This window comes from Taeniopygia guttata, chromosome 2 (genome assembly GCF_048771995.1).
Source record: "Taeniopygia guttata chromosome 2, bTaeGut7.mat, whole genome shotgun sequence".
NCBI classification, from domain to species: Eukaryota; Metazoa; Chordata; class Aves; order Passeriformes; family Estrildidae; genus Taeniopygia; species Taeniopygia guttata.
The window spans coordinates 65,617,199-65,642,641 of record NC_133026.1 but is presented as its reverse complement, the minus strand read 5'-3'; the positions used below and the strand labels follow the sequence as shown (position 1 = coordinate 65,642,641).

At 42.9% G+C, this 25,443-nt stretch overlaps 1 protein-coding gene across 1 annotated transcript in view; it reads left to right on the top strand.

Moving 5' to 3' along the window:
* The first annotated feature begins 4,252 nt into the window (after positions 1-4,252).
* NEDD9 (neural precursor cell expressed, developmentally down-regulated 9) overlaps positions 4,253-25,443 on the top strand; it is a 100,946-nt gene continuing 79,755 nt past the window's right edge. The window contains exon 1 of the mRNA XM_030265485.4: positions 4,253-4,436. The gene's annotated coding sequence lies outside the window, so the exon portion shown is untranslated. The remainder of the gene's footprint in view (positions 4,437-25,443) is intronic.

Here is a 25,443-nt window from a genome sequence, read left to right as displayed (position 1 = left end):
ATGCACAAACTCTTGCTCAACCAATGCCAGTTACGTACTTCATTATTTCAGGGAGAACATTTTGCAATGGCTAAAGATAGTCCTTGGGTTTTATGTTATTTACTTAAGTGCGTGTTGAGCAGTCTAACCTTAGCACAGATAAACAAAGTATCCCAGAGAAATTTTAGCACAATAATCTACATGTCCTGAGAGAAAGTCATGCCTCAGAAGCTTTCAGTTAGAAAGCAATAGGAAAATGGAATTTGAAGTGCAGCTGACTATACATTATTAAGCTGATCATTTCACAGTACTTATTTCTATTATTTCTTTTGACTGCAAGCATCCCAAAGGTGGGAGGTGTGTCAGGACCCTGAGGAAAGCTGAGTTTGATCTATCAGGCCCATTGAATGGCTCAGTTTGTGCTGCACCTCCCGTTCCCAGTGATCCCAGAACTGTCTCATTTGAGAGACACAGGGGCCACCCGGTCTGGTGGTGACTCATGTGCACTGCTGGCACTGCTTCCTGCAAACTTCTCCTGCACCCTGCTGCTAAGGTGCATCAGAAAAGGTTCAGCTCGCCTATTTATAACCCAGCTGTGCGTCACACAACACTGCTACTTACACCATGCTCAGAATGCCCCTCTTGGATATGTATTTTCAGTTTTGTAAAACACACCCGGAAGCCACAGTTTTCTTTTCCCCTCAGAGCCACTACTTTATTCAGCATCTAAACCAACAGAAGTCAGGAATAGAAGTCTGTTTCCACTGGGTGAAAACATATCAAGTGCTTTGTGCTACAGCCTTCATGGCAAGACACAAAAGTCTCTAAGTCATGCCCATTTTCGGACTGCAATGCCAAACCAGATGTGGGACCAGATTTACTGTAAAAGGCTTCTTCTGGCCCATGAATCGTCTAGAAAATCTCTAATGCCCTGAGCACAATTTGGAGTAATTATAGCCTCACTTGTAAACCCAATGAGATTTATCATTTCACATAATTTTGACACAAGCCCAGTTGAAACTAGGTGGATTTTTTCACTTTTTGGTTCCTGCCAAGGCTTCAGGATGGTTTCATTCCCTCAGCAAAGGCATTAACTCAGTTTGGCAAAATGAGATGGTGACAGTTTGTACCTGGTTTCAATATGTCTATATTTGGGATATTTTAACATAGATTGTTGTTCCAGTGAAAAAAAGAAAGGGTTTTTTGAGGGTTTAGCAGAGTCAGAACTAAATCCCCAAAACACAGATCTATTTGAAAAACATGTTTTTCAGGAAAACAAAAAGAAGCTGTTCCCAGGACCTCACTGATACATACTGATGCAGACACCCACAAAGTATAGTTGCTATTTTTTAGGACCAAGTCTCACTAGTTCCTTGTTCTTTATTGCTGTCATTTTTCAAGGTTTGTATTGAGGATCACTTCCAATGTATCCATCTAATGTAGCGGCCAGGGAGAGAGGAAGTAGTTTGTAATAATGTTGAAAAAAGAACAAGCCAAAAGTCAATCCTGACACGAAGAGACTCTGCAGTTGATACTGCCAAGGAGAGGAAGAGAAAGGGGGTATTAAAAACATGTCAGAATTTCTTATCGGAGACCACACTCCATAGCAGAGCTGGGAAAAAAGCCTCAAGCCTTTTAGCTTTCAATCCACAGCCTTAACCTTCTATACCAGTCTTGTGAACACTCATCTTACACTGGGGTGTCATGTCCACCTCTTCTTGAGTATTTATTCTGCTTTCAAGCTTCATCACAGGTCCATTTACATCAAAGCATAGGAAAATTGGGAAAAAAATGCAAATGAGCCACAACCAGAGGCTTGCTCTATTAAGCTTAATTAGCTAAGCAGTGCTCCAGGAGCAGCTGAGGCACTGCAGATCCTGTCTCAGAGGGACACGAGGCTGGACAAGACTGCCTGTCATGACAGCCATGTTCCGGAGGCAATGAAAATGGGAAAGGGGCAATTACAGAAGTCCACGAGCCTGCTGTGTCATTTTGTGCAATGTCTGTTTTGTGTCATGTCTCATGCAACAACTGTGCTATGTAAAAGCAATTTGTGTAAAACTACCTTTTCCTGAGGAACTGGGGTGCAGATACAGACACAGCTCTGTGGGACTGAAGCTCAGACAGAACCTGATAAGTCTAAACATTGCAAGACACTAATTACCTCAAAGGGGGATATAAACATACAGATTCATGGAGCTGTGAAAAGATTATTTGGCCACAGATTTACCTAGAAAAAAAAAGAAAAAGTTGGCCACTGAACTTTGGGGAAAATTATTACAGATACTGTTTGGGGAAATAAATGGGTCTGTTGGACCAGTGTTGAATAAGAAGAGGATTTCTTTTAAATGAGGAACACCTTCGGAAATTCTGGCCAAGCAGCACTGTGGGCAGTAAGAGAATAAAAGAATTAACAGACAGCAAATTATTCAGTAGTAAAGCCACTAGTGTTTATACCAGGAGTCCTTCTGTGAGGAAGAGGCTTCTGTGAGCCAGTAACACAGCAGTAGCTGATGTTTATAATGTGGATGCACTCTGAAACAAGCTGAAGCTGCCTGAAAGGAAGAGTCTTTTTTTCTTTTGGTGTTTGAGCAGCACCTTGTTGATGTTTTTCACCAACTCTGTGGCCATCAGGAAGGATTGCCAAATTTCTTTTTTAGTTCAAGTAAGCTTGGAATTTGTTATGCAACCAAAAAATTTTAGAAAGCAATGGGTTTCATACATGGAAGAAAAAACTGACTTCCATGTCCATTCAAAATAACAAGACACGCTGTTGGCACCAATCTGGACACACAGCATCAGTTTGTCCAGCTTTGGAAAATGCGAAGCTGGGAGTGAAGGCTTTGACTTGAAAGAGATGGGAAAACCTACGTCATTATATTTTTGTGCTCAACAAATTGCAGCAAAAGCATCTGGTTATTCCTCTTAATTTAAAATTAATGTTTCATTTCTGGAGGAAGGAAGGTCCTCAGACATGTCTCCTTATATTTTCTGCAAGATTTCTATTATTTGACTTTTCCAGGAGCATCTATCCACATCCCAGCTGGATTTTTCTATTCAAAATTACAGCTCAGAGTTTGCAAACCTATGATGAGACTTCTGAGGATCAGGCAAATGCTCTACCTCTCCACTGGCACAGACAACAGCAATCTGCTCAGTGCAGCAGAATTTATTATCAAAAGAGTTATACACACCAACAAAAATATAAATTATTTTCATCGGTAAGAGACATCTTTTGTCAATATGTCACAGTTTGCCCTGAGGACTGTGCAGGTTAAGAAAATAATACTTTTACTTCATCAGAATAACAAATCCAGTCTACTCAGGCCTGGATATTCTAAGGTTTCCAAATGCCTTAGGACCTTATCTGCCTTCTGCCTGCCCATGCAATTTTAGAGGTAACACACCCTCGCAGCCCAAATACATGGTTGTAACTCTTGCCTTTGCTAAGGAAGGTTCATTTCTGTGGGAAGCAGAATTTCCAAACATGGCCCATAGTGGCAGAGGTGTCTGCAGGCTCTGGGTCACCATCTGACAAGGAAAAGGTGCAAAAGGGAGAGGAGTCCTGGTTGCTAAAGCTTGGTGTCTGCCCCTGCTTTCAGCTGCAGCAGTCCAGAGCAGATCAGATCACAGGCCAGAGAGCTCAGCTAACAGGTTTTGTGGCCAGCTTGAAGCTGTCCCCAGTCATTTTGGGACACATGGTCATACTCATAAAAGCAGGAGCTGGTATCTCTGCCAGGCTGCTGCACCTGCAGAGGTGATAACCTCTGGGCCAGGGCAAGGCAGGCAACATGTTTTTATGGACCTGAATCTGAAGCCCTGATATTGCCACCTCAAAATGAATTTAGCAGCCATAGAGCTAGGACTTGCAGCCAGCTTGGATCATGAAGCAGAAGGGAAATACACTCTTAGGAAGGAGAGCAGCATGACCATCTGCTGGACATTAATGCTTTTCTCCTGAGTTAATTAGATTTTCCCCTGGATTGATCTGACTTTTCTGAGCTGCAAGAGTCTTTTTTAACACTGTAGCAAGGCTAGAAAAATCCTCAGGAATTAAGACTGCCAAGTAAATCATGATGATTAAATGAAATCATCACCCACCATAGCTCCACAAGTTTAGTAACTATAGGACAGTCACAGATGAGCACTGGACTCTCCCTGTGGAGTTTCTGATTCGAGGAGCACTCCACCCGAATATCTGACAAATATGTGTAGCTTGCCAAAACAAGGCTTGACAAGTAGAGAGGAACTAAGAAAAACCGGAAGTAGTTTCTCTTTTACCAAAAAAAAAAAAAAAATTAGGGGAGACAGAGTAAAAATGTACACCTACAGCCAAGCCGTCCGTATGGAGCCAATGGACAGATGTGGTTTCCTTGGACTGCTCTGACCTACTGAGGACACGAGAAACCTGATGAGAAGGGTCAGAGGAGGGAATCAGGAACGGAGTCCCTTGCAAGGTAAGTGCTGCCCAGCAAAACCTCTCTGTTTTGATTGCTGTGTTCCGGAGAGGAGCTGCTGTTCAGTAGCTGAGTCTGAGCCTGCAAGCCTATAAACAACCTGGTCCCTCTCCATTTAGATGTGCAGTGACCTTGATTTTTTTAACAATGTAGATTTGAAGTCCATGCTTGTTAAGGGCTAAATTAATTACTGTTTTACCTTCATGGGCTTATTTGTTGAAATAATTTTTTCTGTGTGACAACTGACCATCCCAATTTAACTCCTCTGACTGTTTGGATCCTCGTAAGATGTTTAATGAAGATATGTTTCATGAATAATCCAGGAAGTCCTGCCTCATTTCCAACAGCAAATCAGGAAGTTGGCTGGTAGCAGTGAATTTATTTGCCACTCCTGTTTGAAACGGGGTCAAAACCCATGTACCTGGTGTTTGCCAAGAGGAAATACATTTTAAACTCTTCTGGACAAAGGCCATCCTTATTCCAAGCTGTGTGTTACCAAACAGATCATTATCTCTTAATTATACCACTGATTGTAATTGTCAAATAGGCAATTTTTGGTTTTCTTTTCAGCACTGAGTTTACAGTAAAGTAAGCTTCAGTCGGTCCTGGAAGCATCAGGATACACTGATAGTTCTCTAAGCAGAAGTTTAGTATGTGACAAAATTAAAATATAATTAAAATAGAGTTTTAAAGACAAAAGACATCACTCTTTGCATGTGCAGATTTAAACCTAGGTCTGCCTCAGTCTATCATGTTCATTCCAAGGCTTTCTAGCCTACAGATTTTCATGTGGCTGAATTTACATTACAATCTTTATTTCTTTATTTAGGCAATGCACAGTGATGGAGGAACATAATGTAATTGCTGTATTTTCTAGTCTGTGGTGGTGGGTGAGCTGTTTTCTAATGCTAGTAGCATTTGATTTCTGAAGTAAAATATGTTTTGGTAAGAAAGCATCTGTGAACATTATTTGAATAACGACTACAAAGCTGTGTCAGCAGTACCTGCCCCTCTTTCACTTTCTGCAGCTGTTCACAACTGCTCTGGGATTGTACAGAGAATGAGTTTGAGTGTTCAGGAAATATTATGTGGTGACCTGCCACAGGCAGCCCAGCCTTTTTCCATGTCACCATTCAGGGCATGACAGGATATGACAAAAGGTTAATGAGGATATGACTTTAGACACATTTTGTATTGAAAGCAGCAAATGCATTGTTTTGCCCTCTTTCAGACTATTTGATAGAACTATTTCCTGGTCTAAAAAATACACTTAGAAAAATGTTTGTAGAGTAAATTTGGTAAGTTTTTTGCAACACCGGGGAATTTGTACTGAACTGAACACTTCTGCCAAAAAGACAAGGCAAGGCTGGAGACATCTGTGTAGCAGCCTGACCTCACTAAAAGCAGCCCTCATCAACGTCCTTGTAAATTGCTGAAGTTGGCATCCACTAGCTGCACATCCAACAGATGGACCTCCCCAAGCCAGGAAATAAGAGAGAAAATCTATCTAAGTGCTGAGCCTTCCTCTGAAGCAATGCTACTTCACAGGATCAGCTAAAAAAAGTTAATCTTTGCTGGTAGAAATGTGGTATGAACAGTAGGCAAAGCTTAACCAAGAATGGGCATTGGAGTGGGCTGAGGTTAAGCGCATGGAACGTGAATTTTTTTTTGCCTGCTTCTCAGGAATATAAAAGAGAGCTGATAACAGCAACTTGTGTTTCGTTAGAGAAGCCACACTGCCTCTTGGGATGAGCTGTGACTCTCCCACTAGAAGAGCCAGGGGACCCACTGTGGCTGAGAGATATAGCATGCAACTGGATAGCAGAAATAAATTAACATGTGGGGACCAAGCTTTGAAGATGGGTGAGTCAAAACACCTCAGAGCAGGAGCATTCATAATTCAGGTCTGTGACAGAGGATATGAGAGAAGTGGCAACAGGGAAGGAGGAATCTGGTTTTTCAAGTGTGAAGAGGGATGAGGAAGGGAGAAGTAGTTTGGGGAAGGTACGGCATTCTCTGAACAGTCCACATGAATTCCTGCTGACAGTCATCCCACCTACTCTTCTCCCAAAAGTGAATTTTTCTCCTTACCACTACACCACGCATTTTAATTTGCATGGTTTGCCACAGAGAGCACAAACTTGATGGAGCTGTTACACAAAAAATTCCTGTTCCTACTACATATCTAGCCTGTCCTCCTACATTCAAACTTAGGACTGTTCTCTGCTCCTGGAGTTTGCCCTCAGTAATCAAAGTGGGCTAATTGATAATGACAGTTAAGATGATTTTACAGTTACTCTGAATAACTTCAGTGGTAGGTTATGACTTGTTTTTTTTGCAAACAAAATAATTTTCATTACCTTACTCTCACTTAAATTTGCTCTTTCAAAGCAAATAATTCTTTAAGTGCCTGACCATACAAGCTTGGTGGCAGGCCTTTTATCAGTAGTATATTTTAAATAAATATTGATATTTATAAGAAATTTTAAAGTTATGCTTTTAAGAATCAAAACTGGAAGCTATAGTTCTTGCCACCCAGTGGGAAAACATTTTGAATTAATCACACGCTAACCAAAGAGTATGTCATGAATTTCAAACACTTCAAACACTCTTAACAGCATCTGGGGAACAGCCTGAAAAGCAGAGACTCTTTTCTGCCTGTGAATGATACAACAAATAGTAAAATATGTGAAATATATTCCATTACTTGGTTTGGCGCATGTGGTGGGCTGTGCCCAGACCCTCAGACTGTCCAAGATCACATCAACAGTTCTTCTCAGACAGAAGTAAAAAATAAATCTAAACAGATTCACAGAAGTTTTAGGCAGATCAGCATATTACAGAACAACAGTTAATGGCCCTCAATTAATCTTCACAATCCCTCTGATTTAAAATTCAGTGATTGTGTTTACATGGCATGACAAAAAAGCTGGAAGGGCAATATGCCCCATAATTTATGCACCGTTTATTCTTTTTGGAGAGACTCAATACATTGCCTAGACATCTTCCCTTGGGTAAGGAACAATCAGGGATCAGACCCATATATATATTTGTGCTCTTCTCTCTGCCTAATTATTGATCAAGGTCCTCCTGGTTCTGTGCCTGAAAAGCATTGGATTCTCTGCTCAAAAGCTGTATTCCAACTGTGCCTGTTGTTGAATCATGGGTACCCTGCCCAGGTGAAGGAGCTGGAACTAGGTAGTGTTTAAGGTTCCTTCCAACCCAAACCATTCCATGATTCTGTGATCTTCTACTTCTCTTTCAGAGAAAGTGTAATCTTTGTTTTTGGACTTTACTTGTTCTTGTGGAAATGACTGAAATATCCATGCATTCAGCATGAACAGGAAAAGCTCTAAAGGATTCTGTGGCCTTTAGGGATGCTTAAACCAGAGCTGGTCTAAGTTCTGTGACATTTTTTCTCTAAGGTAGCTTGTCAATCTGTTGGCTACCTCCCACCAGTTATCTGATCTTAGAGAGGGCCCAAAAGGCTCTGCTAGAGGAATATCAGGGACTGAAACACCTGAGAGAGGTTATTTGTTCATGTGTTCATGGAAAGAATTAAAGACGGGAAAATGACTTTTACTTTACACATCATCTGTATGAAATGCAAGAAATGACCTCTTGTCACCGAGGTTCAAAGGTTGAGGGATGCTGCCTTGGCTTGCTGGGCACCAGCATGTCCTTTCTTCACAAGCTCCACATGAGGTGCTGAGGCAGGCAGTCATGATGGCCTGCTGCAGGGACTTGGTTACAGGGGGTAGATGAATCACTCACATCCCTATCCCCCCTCTTTGCCCCAGGCCACAAGGAAACAAATCTGCTTTTACTAAATTTCACCTCCCTCCAAATAATAGCTTATTTCTCTCTGAATGGATGAACTCCTGTCTGCCAATACAGCATCTCTAAATGCCTCAGGCAGGACACCTCAGCAGGACTTTATTTTGCCTTGCATTACTCTTGTATGGCTTTCTAAAAATAAGACATCCTTGTGTGACAATAGCACTGATTGTTTCTACTCCACTTCAAAGTAGTACAGAAAATGTTCTTTTTCTAAAATGTAACCAAAGAGCTTCAGAGATTTTGATTTTCAGAGGGGCTTTCTCCTTCCCTCTTAACACAAAATGTCTTGATCTGAGGTGAGGGAAGAGGAGGCCTTTACAATCATTTGAGCCCCCATGCAGGTACACAGCTCACTTTTCAGCCCAGCTAGGGACATGACCCACTTCAATGGAGATGAGAAAAGAGCTCCTTTCTTGCTTTTCATGAGACAGATATTCTTCAATTTATTTTATGGCTACAGATGACATAGCTGTCTAGAGGCACTCTGGTGAGGAGAAGCAAGGAGGAGAAGAGCCAGTGTGGGGGTGGAGAGCTGCAGCTCTGCCCCTCCATTTGATGTGGTCTCTTTTAAAGGTCACCCACTGGGACCTGACATCAATCAAGCTATTTTAGTAAAAATGAAGATTTATATAACACATTTGTGCTATAGGTCTTGGCTCTTCTTTCTTAAATTACTTAAAGCAATATAATAACTTTCACAGGCATATCATAGGAGATTGCCAACATTTCAAACATTTCCTTGATGTAGGATGATCACAATTGAAAGGAATGTGAATTTTATCCAGCTGTCGGTAAGGTTTTGTTTTCCTTAATCCCTGAGACTAAATCATTGGATAGTTTTCAGCCTCCAAACTAAATCTTAATTGAGTCTAGCTGTCATTTAGGCAACTGCATGACTCTTATAGCTAAAGCACCTGGGTACATTTGAAGAAAGACTGGGACAATCTCTGGGATGGGGACACTCACACTTCTCATTAGTGTGAGCTGGTTGTGCAAGAGAATTCTCTAGCACACAGGAAAAAAACAATCAAACTTTCTTATCAGTAAAAAAGTTCCTTAATTTGAAGTGCTGTTCTACTGAAACCTGTGAGAGGTGCAAGGCAGCCAGAGTTCCCACAGACTGGAAATAAAGCTGGTGGTTTGTGCCCCCATATGCCATTTTGCTTCGTGCTGCATACACGAGGGATTTTTTTTTTCCTCCAACATGAGAGTTCAGTTTATCTCTCAAACTGTTCAAAGCTAACACCTTCCATCCCCCAGCAAAAGTCACTAGCGGTAGGGCTCTATCTAGGCACTCTTCAGATGTGTTGAAGATAACAAGTGGTTCAGCTGTGACACTGAAATCAGCAGACAAGATCCTCACACAGAGGGGAAAACTAGAGATATTTCAGTGCCATTTCTACTGCAATAACTTGGAATACCTCCATGCACTCTGGCAGCCAAAAGGCAACATTTTTCCACAAAGTAAGTCAGATCCCTTTTCATCAGGAGCAGAGGGCAGTTTCTGTCCCCTTTGCCAGGATCATCCACAGATGAAAGGAGATGGGAATGGAAACACCAAGTACAGCCCTCTCTTCACCTCCCCAGCAGCAACAAATCTAGGCCAACACCAATGCAGGGAAAAAGTCCTGTCAAAGGTGGGAGTGAGAGAGGAAGAAGAGAATAGTGTGTTTGCCATGTCCCAAAGTTTCCCCTCCCACCCTCCACCCCCCTGCCAATCTCCCTAGCACCCCTCAGGCAACACAAGGAATGGTCTGGAGGCTTTGTTTAATTTGGAGGAAAACCTAAAAGTACTCTCAGTTCTCTGTGACTTGTCTGGGAAAGAACCATTTAAATTGTAATGCCAAGGCTTAGCTTTAACAAGGATTTTAGCCCCAAACCTTACTTAAAGATTAATAATTTAGACGGGCTGTTCAGGTTGTGCCAGCGCCAGTGAAAACAGACAAACTATTTCTTACCCTGAAAACAAGTAGGGAAGAAGTGAAATCCAGGAAACCCTGGAGGGACCCATTTCTCCCTTTCTAAAAGGACTGTGGATTCCTAGCCTGGGACTGTATACGTAACTTTCTGGTAATTAAAATTAGGTCAGAGGTGTCTGGGTTTCTGCTGAGAATCATGGCTTCTCCCTTTCAAACAGAGAGTGAAACTCATTCCTGCTTCACAAGGGAGTCACAAGGGTGAATTCAGCATTGTGCACACCAACATTGTGCTGAGCACCAGCCTGAGCACCTCAGCACTTCATGGCTTTTATTCCAAATAGCACCAACACCTCCTAGAAACAGAATTACATGGGGTTTTTTTTTATGTGAGCTGTTGAAATTTCACACATCACTTTCATACTTCTATTTCATGTCAGGATTCAGCTAAATAATGAATCCCAGTGAACATTTTGCTTTAGAAAATTATTACAAATAAATACCAACAGGCTTTTGATATTTTTGAAGCTATACTGAATGCATAGCTTAATGATAATGAATGGGTGACTGCTGCTTCTTATCACAGCTCTCAGTCATAGAAAAGTTTGCCAAAACCCTACTAATGGAATAGTACAGATTGGGGAGCAACTGGCTGCAGGAAGGGATGTGGGAGTGCTGGCAGGGAATAAGTTACATGTGCTAGCAGCACATGCTGGCAGCAGGGACAGCTGGCAGAGCCCTGGCCTGCACTGGCAGGAGCACAGCCAGCAGATGTGGTGAAGTGGATTTTCCCCTTTGCTCTGTGCTCACTGGAGCATATCTAGACACGGTGCCCAGTTTCAGCCATCCCATCCCCCCTGCGCCAATACAGGAAAGGCTCCGATAGCCGTGGGTGAATTCAGTGTAGGCCATTCACTACAATGGCCATGGCTGGAGCACACAGCTTTGAACAGAGGCCGAGGGACCAGGAATCATTCTGCCTGGAGAAGTGATGGCTTTGGTGGTGATCTATCACCCTACAGGACCTACAAGAAGGTTACCATGAAGACCAAGACGGGCTCTTCAGAGGCGCGTGATGAGAGAAAGAGAGACAAAAACTGTAACTCAAATCAGGGGAATTTCTGACTTGATGTGAGGAAAGTAATTTTCCCCAAGGACAGCCAAAGCATCAGCAGGTTGCCCAGAGACACCAAAACATCTCCATCCTTGGAGATTTTCAAGATCAGCTGGACAAAACCCTGAGTGATCTGGGGCCTACTTTGAGTAGGAGGTTGAGCTCAAAAGGTCCTTTTCCTATCTGAACTATTCTGACATTCTCATACGGTAGACTGTTATTTGCCATGAAAGAAACAGTATCAATCATCACTGAATAACTCTTGACACATAGGGAAGATAGGCTACAATGACCTGCGGCCCTTCTCTCCAAGAGCACTTATCCACTTAGTTAAGGAACTTCTGAGGCAAGAACTCCAAAATTATTTTCATTATAACTACGTGAGTGGTCATGACTAAATGCTGATCTGCCAAGACCTGGTCTGGAGCCAGGTGAAGTAACTGGAAAGTTTGAGGGTACACATCAGCTGATGTAGATGTCCAAATTTGAACTCATTATTGGCAACTCAATTACACTCCGTGAAAAGACGTACTTAGGCAGAAAACTAAAATAGGTCAGACTGATTAATGCCAAAACACATTTACTCTCCCCTGACTACAAAGGGAGTCTGACTACTCCAGCTATAGCTATGTATAGTGCACACCTGTGCAGTTAGATCAGGGGGTTTCTGCCCCTATTGGCTTCAGCACAGTCAGACTCTGAAAAAAAATGTAACAAGTTCATGCAGAAATGTATTTCTGGTGTATCTTCCAGCTTAGAGTCCTAGTCCCACATCTTTATGATGTAACAGTTATATATTGAGAATATATTTTCGTCCTTCACTGTCATGGGTAGTGAAGTTTTGAGGATGATAACAAGAGACTGGGTGAAATTTTACAGCAGAAAACATGAGGAAAGCTGAGGAGAAAAATACCTGACTACCAGCATATCTTACAAGTTATGAATGCGCTGTGGGATCTGGCAACTTCTCCCTGAAGCCTAGGTGCCAAGCTTCTTCCCAAGTCCATGACATAGGCAATATGGATCTGTCCTCATAGCCCTAGCAGAGGAAAAAGCTGGTGCCGCCTTCCATGTTATCAGGGGGAATGTTGCAGATGGAGTTGAGCTGCCCAGGCTGAGAAGGCCTTAGGGAAGCCTGAAAAAGCTGGGGTTAACTCTGTAGTTTCACAGTCTGTTTCTGTTGGCAGAAGCAGGAGGCCACAGGGTGAAGTGAATCAAGACTCCAGTCCTGGTTAAAAATAACAGCGTGGGAGGAGAGGGCTGCTGGAGGGTGAGGAGAGAAGGCCAGTGGCCAGCACTGCTTCTAGACAGGCAAGTGCCTGGGAGGTGGCACAGGATGAGCGGTGGGACTACTGCTCCTGGCACAGGATGAAGGGTGGGACTACTGCTCATGCTGGCTGGGACCTCTTCTAGTGGAAATCCAGCCAGCTGAGGAGCTGAGCTTGGGTGAGGGAAGGTGAAGGAGGGTCTGACTGCTGCCCCAAAACACTCCCAGTGGGGAAACAGAGCAGAAAAGAGTGAGTGACAACAGCTGAAAGACAGTGACATTCCCACACACTGAAAATATGTTTATCTTGGTCAGTAATATGTTTAGGTTGGAAATTAGAATGAGGTTTCATTTCCTCTTCATTTCACTTATTTTCTTCAGTCTTCAGCATTTCTGCCTCCACAAATAAAACAATGTCCAAACCAGAATCCCTCCAGCATCCACTCTCTGTTGGAATTTGAGGTATTGATGATTCTGAGATTGTAAAAAGTTTCTGTCTTTTTGCCCTGTTGCTAAAGAAGAAGCTATAATTCATTTGTGCTGTTTTTAAGGTTGTTTATTCTTGCTTATCTCTAATATGTTCTGCTGCCCTGCCGCAGGTTTGTTTTGCAGGGCTGCGTGCAGGGCTCTGCCTTTTAGTGGGATGTTACAAACATTATATACCAGAAACTACATGTGCTATATTTACAATAATGTGCTAATATCTATTATTTATGTTGAACAGTGTGTCCCTAGCCTAAACTAATAGAAAAATGCCAATACTACAGTGAAACATGGAGGGCATGAAGAAGGAGAAAAAGGATAACACACACCTAAGTTTCTCTATCTTGTTTCCTTTGAACTCTTAATCTAGAAACTTAAAATTTTACTTTTGCACCTGTGCCACACTTAATTATTACTTATATTAAACACTTAGAGCTTATAATTCATCTTGTAAGATGGAAAAATCTTTTCTATGAACAAAGATCAGAGCCAGTGTCTCTAAGGGCTTTGTACAGGGGGGTTTTTGACCCCCTGCCAGGGTTTTAGGCCCTCTAGGGCAACTAAAAGAAAGCCCTAGATTCTCACAACTCTCCATTAATAAATGCCTGCAAAATTACTCCTCTGTCTGCACCCTGATGATGGCCAGAGCTACAGCAGTACAAGGATATAAATGACAATCAGGTCTCAGAGAAGCAATAGCTTGCATTAGGCAAAATGAAATTAAAAAAACAACAGAAAAGCTTCCAAGTACAGAGGTCTGAAGAACTATCACGTGCCCAAACCTTATTTGTTTCCTCTTAGCAGATATGTCAGCCTACAAGAAAGTGTGAACTTCCCCCATCAGCCTTCACCACACTATTCTGTGTTGTTTCATTTTCAGCTCACATTGTCCATGTTTCCATTTCATTTTATGTCGTTCCTCCCCTCACACAGCCCCCCAAATAATCAGGCTAGCTCAGAGATCAGAGGCTGTGAGGGGAGGAATAACAGGAGATGGCAAAGATTTCCAAAAGAGGCTCTTACCCCGAGATAAGTTGGTTCAGCTCTCTTTATTCTGTGATGTCCTAGGGGAGAGCGGGGCAAAAGAGGATGAACAGGAAATGTCAGGGGTCTGTATAGACTTTGGACAGGGTGGGCTTCTCTGGCTCTCCGCCGACCCCGTTGGGGCAGAAAGGAGGGATCCAGGGTTATCTTGATCAGAGTCACAGGGTCCCGGGGAAGGGGAAACAGAATGCCCATGAGCTCACTGTAACAATTTTATTTACATTTTATTTTGCATTCCTCCTATGTTTACTAAGCCACCTCCAGGTACCCAACACCTGTCTTTCTACACAGTGGCGCTCAGGACACAAAGTGTTAAAAACAGGAGGGAGATGATCGTGACAGACAGCATGAGCCCCGAATGTCTTGCAGGCAGCCAGCACACTTGTCTATATACTTTGGAAACCCTTTGATACAGATCAGTCCCTGAGTATTCATGCCTCATCTCTAGCTTTCTCCCTGCATGTTTTACCCCTCTCCTCCTGCGGAGCCCCTGACACTTGCTCTCTAAGTAGCTGGCAGCAGGCACACAAGAAACAGTGGCTCGTGCTGCATGAGCTGGCACAGAAAAACCCACGCTGAATGAGCTGCACATCTAGAAACAGCTCCCACCCAAAGGAAAGTGTTACAATTACCATCACTATCGCAATTACCACAATTAACATCTCATCTCAACTCCCAAGCACGTAATAGAAAATTCAGATCCATTTCAGACCCTTTCTTCCCACTTTTGGAACGTAGCTTTGCAATTCTTGTGTAATTACTCAGGAAAAAAAAAGAAAGTAATGAAGCAAACTATCTTGTCCTTGAGTCATGCCACTTGCAGGCTTAGCGCTGCGAGCTGAATTCCCCAACCGATCTCACCAAAACAGCTCTGTGGAAATTTGACACAATGTTTGGGAATGCCAAGCCAAGCAAGCACACAGTTTATCAAAACAGGCTTTTCTAAATCTGTCCCATGAAGCTAAACAAGCACATGGGCAACACCTTCTCTATGAAAAGTAGGACCCCAGCCCTTAAACCTACTCCATACTTTGGCTCTAGCATAGCTGCGAAAATAAATTTGTGTTAAAAATCACCCCATCTAAAACCTGGTCAAAGGGAAGGCCCCAGTATGGACACAATCATATTAATGTCACAAGTCCTTCTTCTGGTGGTTACATTTACTCCAGTTGAGAAATTAATCTGGGCTACAAATGGGTGTAAAGTCAAGATTCTTTCAGCCTTCCAAGAAGTCAAAGTACATTAAAAAACATGAGATGTGTTACACACTTCCTGTGCAAAAAGCCTTGCTCTGCAGTGTTTGTATCAGAAGGAAGAGGAAGGCCTTACAGACAGAATCAAGAGGCTTTTTCAGTGTATTTGTTCTGCAGGCACTTATTCCCAGCTCATGGCATGTCTAGCAGGATTGTTCAGGTATCACTCACACAGAGGATGTGGATACACTTACATTTTACCACATCAGTGCAGCTCACACACACCAGACAAGCTTCACAGATTGCCCACACTGACCTCTGAGGTGGTGGAGGCACCTTGTTCAGGAGTGAGACTCGTATCTCTACACTGAGTAATGACTCTCTGTGTCTCTTTCAACTCCTGTCTCCCTCTCAGAGAGGTGAGTGAGCCCCTGCTTCTCGCTCCTACTTAACTCCCACCACACCTCATACTCTCCAGAGTGCAGTTACTTTGTGTAAACCCTGTGCTGCCCCTACTCCTTTCAGCCTCCTAAGTTAGCCAGGAATGGCTTTGCAGTGTGCCTGCTACTGACATAAAATGCCCCCTCTTACATCCAAGTGCAACCAAATGTCTAACATTTCCATTCCTGTTGCACCTATGGAAGAAAGCTCGTGGTGGTCAATCTTGATTCACATGTGTACAAGCCAATACTTTCAGTCACTGACAGGTTCCTGCTGTCCCAAAACTGGGATTCAGATTCCACAGTTGACCAAGAAGCTCATCCTGATATAGACTTTCCTACCTATAAATGTGCAGTACATCTGTTACTGCTCAGCCTTGAATGTGTTTATGTACAGTTTGCCTAATACTTTGATCTATGTTATTTACATACTGATGATATAGCAAATTTGAAAAACAGTTGTAACACAAAAATTCAGTGCCTCATGGGCTCGCAAAAAAGCTATCCTTTTTATTAAGAATTTGTCCTTTCACATTCTTCTTGAAAGGCTGCCCACAGCTCAAAAACTACTGTGAAAGCCTTCACCTTTGTTCAGTATTTGCAATGTCCAGAAGTGAAACAAACCCAATAGTATGATCCTGGCTGCAGAGACAAATAATTGGTAGCCATGAGGTGAAAATTATTATTAGATCCATAGTGTACCCTTGTGTTTTCAACAAGTTTGTGATACTGAGCCAAAGTGTGGCTTTCATCTCCAGGGATTTTAATCACTAGAATAGCACAAAGCATCTATAGGGGCCAGACCTTCCTCCCTAAAGCCCCCACACTGCTACCACAGAACCACTCCAGTGGCCCTTTGCTGGGTCTTCTCACACGCCACAGCTCCCGAGCACAAGACATCCTGGCCCAAGGGACCAGGGAAAAACCTTAAGCTATGAAGATAGGGGTGTATCCTGCCTGCTTTAACACACACCAGGAATGGCAAATGGGGCTAAACATGGAGTACCGGATATAAGAGAAATCAGTCCTGTCTAGAGCTTCTGAAACTCATTAATTCACTTAGCCTGGCCTGCTTGAACTATAATGCCCACTGTGTTTTTACCTGTGCCTTTACCACAAACTCTTGTGCCTTTACCACAAGAGTTACCAGAATTATATTTTTTGAAAAGTATTCAGTGCTTATTTCACGTAACAGGCAAACCCTGCATCCTGAGTTAAGTGGTCAGTTGCTGGCATTGAAAGAAAAAGGCATTTTTAGTTGCCCATTTTCTAACCTGTATTTGTCTACCTCCAGCATCTAACCACCTTGCTATGTCCAGAGATAATCTCCCATTATTAATTCTCTCCCTGCTTTCAGTTGTTAGTGGACAATTATAAAATGTCATCTTTGACAAAATAAATTGATTTAGATTCTCTTTCCTCTCTTCAGACAGCACAGTTCAGCCTATGCTCATGCAGCTCCAACAGTCTCTGTTCCCGGCCCATCTGTCAAAATCCTTTTAAAACTGTAAACATTTCAGAAATGGAAATACCACCTCCTTGACCTTTACTCAGCAATCTGCTCCGATCAGAGACGGTAACATTTGCTTTGGGTACACTGTATCACACAGGGACTGCATGTTTAGCTGACTATCCATTACAAACAAGCCTGAGTCACTGGTTTCCAGAACACAACCTCCCAGACAAACAGCGTAGCTATAAAAGCACATCTTTGGTCTGTTAGCACCTGGAATTTGGCTGAGGATTCAAGTACATGTTTTTGGGGATGAGATCAGTTTACCAGACAATGCAGAAGATTTTAAAGAATAGGCCTGTCTTTGACATTGTCATTTATTACTTTATCTCTGGTTGCATCATCATTGTCTTTGTCTAATGAAATAAGTCATGTGTTCTTAGGTAAGAACCCAAGGAACTGATTACTTTGAACCGCAAAGAATGAGCCCTTTGGTATATCCCTCAGGAACTTCAATTCTGAATGCCTCCTCATTTACAATTACTTTAGAGAGCATGACTATTAGCCACATTGAAATTAATTTGATGTCTTTATTTATTGTTGCTGTCTTATATTGTTACAGCATGGGTGTTTGTTTCTTTTACTCAGAGCATCATGTGGAACAAAATCATATCTTACAGAAATTTCAAGAGGTGTATGTTTAAGCTGGTATCAAAAACTTCACCAATCAGACACCATCTTACCAAAATTACATTTCAATTAGTTCACAACTCAGTTTTACATTGATTACCATGAATTATATTACTTTTTCCTAATCCCTTCCTAACTTCAGTTCTGTATTGGCTTTCCTGTGATTTGCCCCAGAATTTATCAGATTGCTACCCACTTTTCAACTATTTGAGCCATAACTCCCATTTTTTCCCTTATTTTTGGCTTCAATGTCCAGACAACTGACTTCATTCTTTTCCAGTTCATGGTGCTGAAACATGATGGAAGTACATATGAGTGCAGTAAATGAGAACATACTTTTTCTCAGGCTGCAGCAGAAAAACCTGTGATTTTTCTTGGTCTTTCTGATTTCTTCTATGTCATGCCTCCTCTGCTGGATTACAAAGAAAATTTCTGCATATGAGCACAAACATGACTGCTTAGGGGAAAGAAAAAAAAGCAGAAAATCTTTTTAAAAGTTAAACTCTCAAAGAAAAGAGTTAAAACTCTCAAAATTTTCACCTTTTCTCTTGTTTTGGTTAGGAGAAGAATCCTGTTGGGAGAGTTGCAGGTGGAATGTATCCCTTCTCACACCAACCTCTTTCTGAAGTGATGCAACTCCATCACTCCAAGCCACACAGTTTGTTAAGCTTTGGGCAGCACAAAGACAAACACAGCCAAATCTGACAGATCCCTCCACCAGCACTCCAGTGCACATGACCAGTAATGAGGGGATAACCCTCCTGCCTTGCTTCACACCTTCTTTCCCTGAAAGGAGCAACATGTTTGACTTGGGGCAAGGACACAGAGCAGATACAATATGGAAAGAAAAAGCTCCCCTCTCTAAGCATATTAGCCCTTGATTCCTCTGATTCATTTAGGATAACCTCTCTCCATTGCACACACTTTAGAGCAAATGCAGACACCAAAGGAGGAAGGAAGGACGGAAGGAAGGAGAGAAGGAGGGAAGGCACAACTGGCCTTCAGGAGATTACCATTTCTGCTTGGTGCATCTCTGTGCATTGGCATTACCATAGGTCTGCACAATTTGTGCTATTTAAAGAAGGGATAAATCTGTGACAATTTGAGATTAGCCGTCTGTGTAAAATGATAGTGAGAAACAGAACAGAAACATCCCAGCCTGGACCCGGTAAAATGGATTAGTAAAGACCAGTATCTCAAATTTCAGGCTGGAGTCTACTGCTGTTTCTAGTTACATAAATGGAAACACAGGGCAATCTATCAATTCATTGCTACCTCACACTCTAAATCGCAGCTAAATGCCTGCAACAAGAGCTCAGGTGACCTTCCAAATCCAGGTGGAAGGTTTTAAGAACTGAATTATTGCTTACATACCACAGGAAAGTAACTGATACTCTGAAGTGTCTTTGACTAATGTATTTTGTCTAACATTTCATGTGCTCCAAAATTGAGTCCTATTTATCACTTCTGACAAGAAAAAGGATCACTTGTGTGGCAAGCTTTACTGATTAAGGTTGAAAACAATTTGTCCAATATTATTGCCACCTCTGTTGAAGAAGGAACAGCTGCTACCCCTCACACCAACTTTAAAGGGTAAAGATGGATGGCTGGAATCTGCACACGTATTCATGTGGGAAGCAGGAGGAAAGGAAAACACTGGCAAGACCCACACTATAAGACATCTGGGCTCAGAGAACAGGCATCCACTATTTAAGGAATGACTCCCTGATGCTCAGCTTTGAAAGTGGAACAAATATTTAGTGCTGGCTCTGAATTTTCCAGCTTTTGAGTTTAGAACAACACAAAACAGCCTTTGCAGCATGGAGCCATTCCACACTGATTTGCTCATTGGGTTTGGCTTACAGGGCTACTCTGGGGATGGTCAAGCCTCAAGAGGTGATCACGGTGCCTTGGCTGGCTCTGGAGTGAAGCCACCAAAGATTATTGGAGGTTTCCAGAGGCCTCATCATCACTTCATTTAAGCACCATTTCCTTGCTGATGCCAATGCTTGGAAAACTAGGTAAGAGTGAAGGACTTCCTGGAATTAAACAGGGCTGTGACACAAGATGATTAAGAGGATTTTGGGAGGGGGCCTTATACAAAGTCTTGGACTCCACCTTTTTCTCCCTTTTCATCAGCAATATGCTTCCCCTCCCACAGCCTAGCATGGTGTTCTCCCTTTGCCAAGCACACTGACTCCCATCAGGAAGGGCAGTAGCAGCTATCACAGCAGCAGAGAGGCTCAAGGGCAGAGAAAGCCCGCACTGGCCCAAGGTACTTGACATAAAGCATCTTTATCAAGAAGCAGCAGGCAGCTGACCTGCTGGAAGGAACCTTTTTAGTCAGTCTTTTTTGAATCAGGCAAGGGCAAGGACCATTTGTCTGAGGTGTCAGTGGAAGGTGGAGCAAGAATTATTACATAAAGCCTCTTTCAACCCAGCCCATGCTGTTTTCTCAGGGAAAGTCCTCTAGGACTTGTGCCTTTTGAGATAATTCTCTGCAATTTCATATTGGAAATTTTAAAGTTTCATTATGGAACAAATGAGTATTAAGGCTGCCCTTGATGGCAGAAATCGATGGATTTCCTCAGACTCTGTTCATGGCAAGTCCTGGGCTGTGGCTCTTTTCATTGGCTCTCAAAAGCAGCAGGGAGCAGGGGAGATAAAAAAGGTCACAATAAAACTCTGAAGGAGGAAAACCCAGTAGAATACAGCACCAAAGCAAAAAGACAGAGAAGAGAGTTCTTGAAATTAAGTCCTATAGGAAGTGGGAGAACAGAAGAATAGGTCAGCCTCTAACAGTTCCTGCTCCATCAGCAAACAAATCATCACTCCCAGGATCTTGTCCAGATTATTTACAAGCTCATTTACTGGCAGTGTCAGCAGCCCTACAGATCACACAGCATTGCTAGTGGCTGTGGGACAGGCCATGGGTAAGGAGGGTGAATGATTTCAGTCCTACTTGGTTGGACCTACTTGGTCCCTCTGTTGGAAAACCCTGTAGGCATTGCAGAATTCTTGAAAAGCCTTATGTTCATCATAAGAGATGTCAAGAAGGCTCCCCCTTACTAATACACATTTTTAGTGGTCTGTGGGGGAAACATCTCCAGTTCCTCAGCATGACAAAAGAGGGTCTGGGCACAGCTATCATGGCTGGGCCCCCACCTCCTCCACGGAGGCCTCTCCTCCCTTCCTTCAGGGTGAGGATGTCAGAAAAAGCTGGAGTCACTAGAGGAGAGCAGTGGAGGTAAGATCAGGATGGATCTCAACAAAACTCAGTTCTCATGTTATCCAGCCTCTGAGTTCATGCCCATGTATTCAGTGGGGCTTCGCTGCACAGCCCAAAACTCCCCACACCCCTCCCTTCAGAGACACCATCCTTTTTATTTTATGAGTGCTGTCTGGAAAGCATAAGAGAGAAAGTAAGTACCCCTAACATCATGTGGGAAAGGCCTCTGGTTCGAGTAGTTCCACTAAGAGACTGGCTGGGCTAGATTTCCTTTCCCTCTCAAAGAGCATTTGAAAAACTGCCTATCGTGGGGGACACTGCTTTACTGCTGAATCCATAGTAAACCGGACTAGAAATAATTCTCCTGTGTGAGAGAAAACATTTGAGGCTTTGACAGACTTATTCTAGAGAAAAACCTAAATGTGCAAAACCAAAAAAGATAAAATACATCTAGCCCTTGTTTCTCTCATTGTTTTTGTTGGGATTTTTTCCCAGCTTTGAGCACTTCAAAATATATTGCTTTTTTTTCTTGTTTTGGGGTCCTTATGATTAAGTGTTAAAATTAAGGTAATTTTGAGGTAGAGCTTTAGTTTTGAGCTAGAGTTTACTATGCAAAAATATCAAAACAGGCCATTCAAATAAGAAAAATCTGAATTTTTTTACACCTAAGTCTCTCAGAACTATTAATTATCATAGAAATGGTTAGTTTTAGACAAAGTAGGATCTAGTTCTGATATAAAAATTATCTAGAAAAAAACCATCCCTAAACAGCTTATTTCTAACCAGGCTGTCAAATGCCTTGTGTTCTTGTCCCAGGGAAACTGTTTTGTAAACTGAAACTTATTGCCATTGCAAAAGCAGGAAGACATCTCTGACATCCACAGTTTCCACGCTTAGAAAAGCAGGTTCCAGTGCCACCAGAAAAAAACTGACCTCTTATAATACTGTTTGAATGCACAATCTTCTGTGTCATTTGTTCAACAACAACAATAAAAAAGTTTATATGCAACTTTGAGTCTGTGACAGCTGGCAGACAAGCAAATAGATCGAAACTGCTTTCTGATTGCTCCTGTGTACATCTGAGCACTGCTAGGGCCACCAGAAAGTTACAAATCCCAGCCTTGTCCGGTGTTAATCGCTTAGCACATTTAAAAAATGTGTCACCTGTTGAAGGGCAAACCCCTGTCCTCTTTCCCAGTTTGAATTTGCTGTCACATTTGACAGAGTTGGCACAAGCAGTGGAATTCACTCCTCTCAAGGCAGATGGTTCCCACAGAATCAGGGGACCAAGTCATAAAAAAAAATGGAGGAGTGGTATTTTAGACCTGTTTCTCATTTGTTACATGTAAAGGCAAGCACATATTTTTACAGATACAGCCAGGTCTGCTAAGCTAAGCACACAGAATGACCCCTTTCATTTTCATTTGCTACTTTTCCCTTTGAAATCATTCTCAGCTGCAACTGAACATTAGTTCATTGCTGTTGGGCAGAACCTCAAACTGTCAGGTCTTCACTGCAAATTGTTCAGTGGTTTCCCTCCAGAGACATGCCTCAGGAAACTACAAGTCCCCCTGATGCTCCAGTAGGTGACTTTTTCCTCCACTGAGCTATTTGCAGTGAAGACATGACACCATGTTTGAGGTTCTGCCCAGGTTAGTTCTGCACAACTACACTGCAGTGAACCAAAGGGATCAATTATCAGATCTATCTGTAGCCACAAAGCATAGAATAACTGTTCCACAGTCATCTTGCCATCCAAACAGCCCAGAGATGAGAGCAACAGGTACAACAGCTCTTATTCCCACACAAAGTAATGTGGTTGTGTGTGGTCCTGAACACCCCAGGGAAAAGGGATGGTCTTCCCACAGGAGGAGCATATATACAAATCATGGTCAGAACTACACAACACACCACTGGAGTGAGCCATTAAGACTGCATCCTAGAGTTATTGCCCTTGCTAGGGAAACACTCTGGTTTGATTATCAGGCCCTCTGAATGACAGCAGATTTGCAGCACTGTGGGTAAAACAGTCCCAGCCCCACACTGCACCATGGCCTGGCTCTCATGTGCTGAATTCCCCTAGTGCAGAACCAAGTCAAGGTCAGGCTTCAGTTCCTCATACCATCTCCTAGGGGTGCTAACCCCTGTGGCAGAGCTGCTGGAGCATGAAAGTCTCAAGAGTTGCTTTTGTACATGAGAAATCTGAATACTGGGGTTATTTGCATGGGTGGCTGAGCCACCTCACACAGTGCATTTCATTACAGCCCTGTTTGCCTGCCAGTGGGTGTCCACCCTGCTGCCACCCTGCACCCACCTCCCCATCTGTGTCCTGAGCTCATCTGACCCCCAAGACAGTGAGTTCCAGGCAAGCATCCAATGCAACAATTCAGACCTTGCCACAAACAAGTGTTTTTCATTATTGCTGGAGTTTAGGGAAAATAGCTTACAGAATTTTGAGGGGGAAAAAATCCAGCAAAAACAACCAAAACCCCCTTGTGTGTATATATATATATATATATATATATGTACACATTTATGTCAGAGGATTGCTGAACTTGGAGAAGCATTTGGTGCCAAGTGGCATGCCCTTCTTTTTGTCAGCAAAACCAACATATACATTTGGGCTTGGGTGATCACCTGACTAGGATGCTAAGATATTTATCTAGGGATGTAACTTGCTGTGACTGGGGGAAGAAAAAAAGCCCACAAATACACAGAGTGAAAATTAATTACAAAAATGACACCAGTGGTGTTTCTGTATTTATTCCAACACTGAAAACAATTACCCTTTGGCAAATTTTCAAATTCTGTTTATTTGACAGTGCTGCACATAAGCCAGGGGAAAATAAGCATGAAAGGGAACAAACCGATATTCCTGATGCAGAACTGGATTGGCACTTAGAGGAAAGTGTACCCAACTTAACCTCCAAATGTCATATGCATGTCATAACACAAAAATGAATGAGGTACTATTTATAGGGCTTCAGATGAGAAGCTGACGACTGATACTTAGCTATGCATATTTAAATACATATCTTTCTTAGATAACTCCTGCCTTTCCCGTAAACACATTTGGTTTCAATGAAAGGGTATGCTTGGGGATTCATTTACTGTTTTTTTCTGCTGCCTCTGGCACAGCATACAGCAAGTGTAAGCTCATGTACGGTCAGAGCTGCTGTTCTGGGTTATGTTCACACAGGCAAGAGCAGCCTGTGACAAAGACTTCCTCAAGGATCCTGGCTGCATGCCATTGGTGCCACTTAGAGGGGTCCCATCTCCTTCCAAATACATGGACTTGAACAGGATGGAACACTGCCCTCCTGACAGCTGCCTAGGCAGAACCTGAAAAGTACCTGCAGCTCCTCTCCACTGGCACATCAACCTTGATTGCTTGTTTATTGCCTGGGACCATGGTGGTCCCTGATAAATTGAGCTTGTGCGCCAGAGACTGTGGAAGGCTACGGGCTGATGACTATCTGCATCCCATCAGGCACCAGGGAGGTTCCTGGCATGCTGATGGGAGGAGTGGGACTCCAGGAGGCAGATTTTTGCACCCCCTAAGGCTCTGCTCTGCTGCCTGTGACTAATTCTTCACCTAAATTAGAACAGAAGGACTCCTGCTGATACATGCACTTCCAACAGGACAGCCAAGCTTTATTTTTTGTTAGCTTTCAACTAGGGTACTTTACCTTTACATTAACTCATGTCTGCTCTGCAGGCTGTTCATTAGGCTGTTTAGCACCCCGTTTCATAAGACTTGCCTCCTCCTACCCCCACAAACACCTCAGGGCTCAGTGGGTGGCAACCACCGCTCTCACAACAGTGTGAGTGGGATTAGGTGAGTAGATTTTCCTGGGAGCAAGCACGGTGATAGGTGTAGTCATCTTCCCCAGGGCAACTCATTCAGCCAGGCCATGGGTTTGAAGCCTAGCAGGGAGGCAGGTCTCTGGCTTTTCCACTGCCAGGTTGTACCTCCCAAAGTGTGATGGGGAAGTGGCAGGGCCTGGTGCACACTGAGTGCTCACTGGTCTGCACCAGGGACATGATCCCTGGTGTTCGGTGGTTTAATCCCAGCCAGCAACTAAGTACCATGCAGTCACCCACTCTCACACCCTGCTGCCCCTGCAGGGATAGGGAGGAGAATTGAAAAAAAGGTAAAGCCCTCAGGGTTGAGATAAGAACAGTCTAATAATTGAAATAAGATGATAATTATAAAATAATAATTGTAATGGAAAGAGAGACAACCAGAAGAGACAGAGAGATAAAACTCAAGGAAGACAAGTGATACACAGCACAGTTGCTCACTACTTGCTGTCTGATACCCAGCCTGCCCCTGAG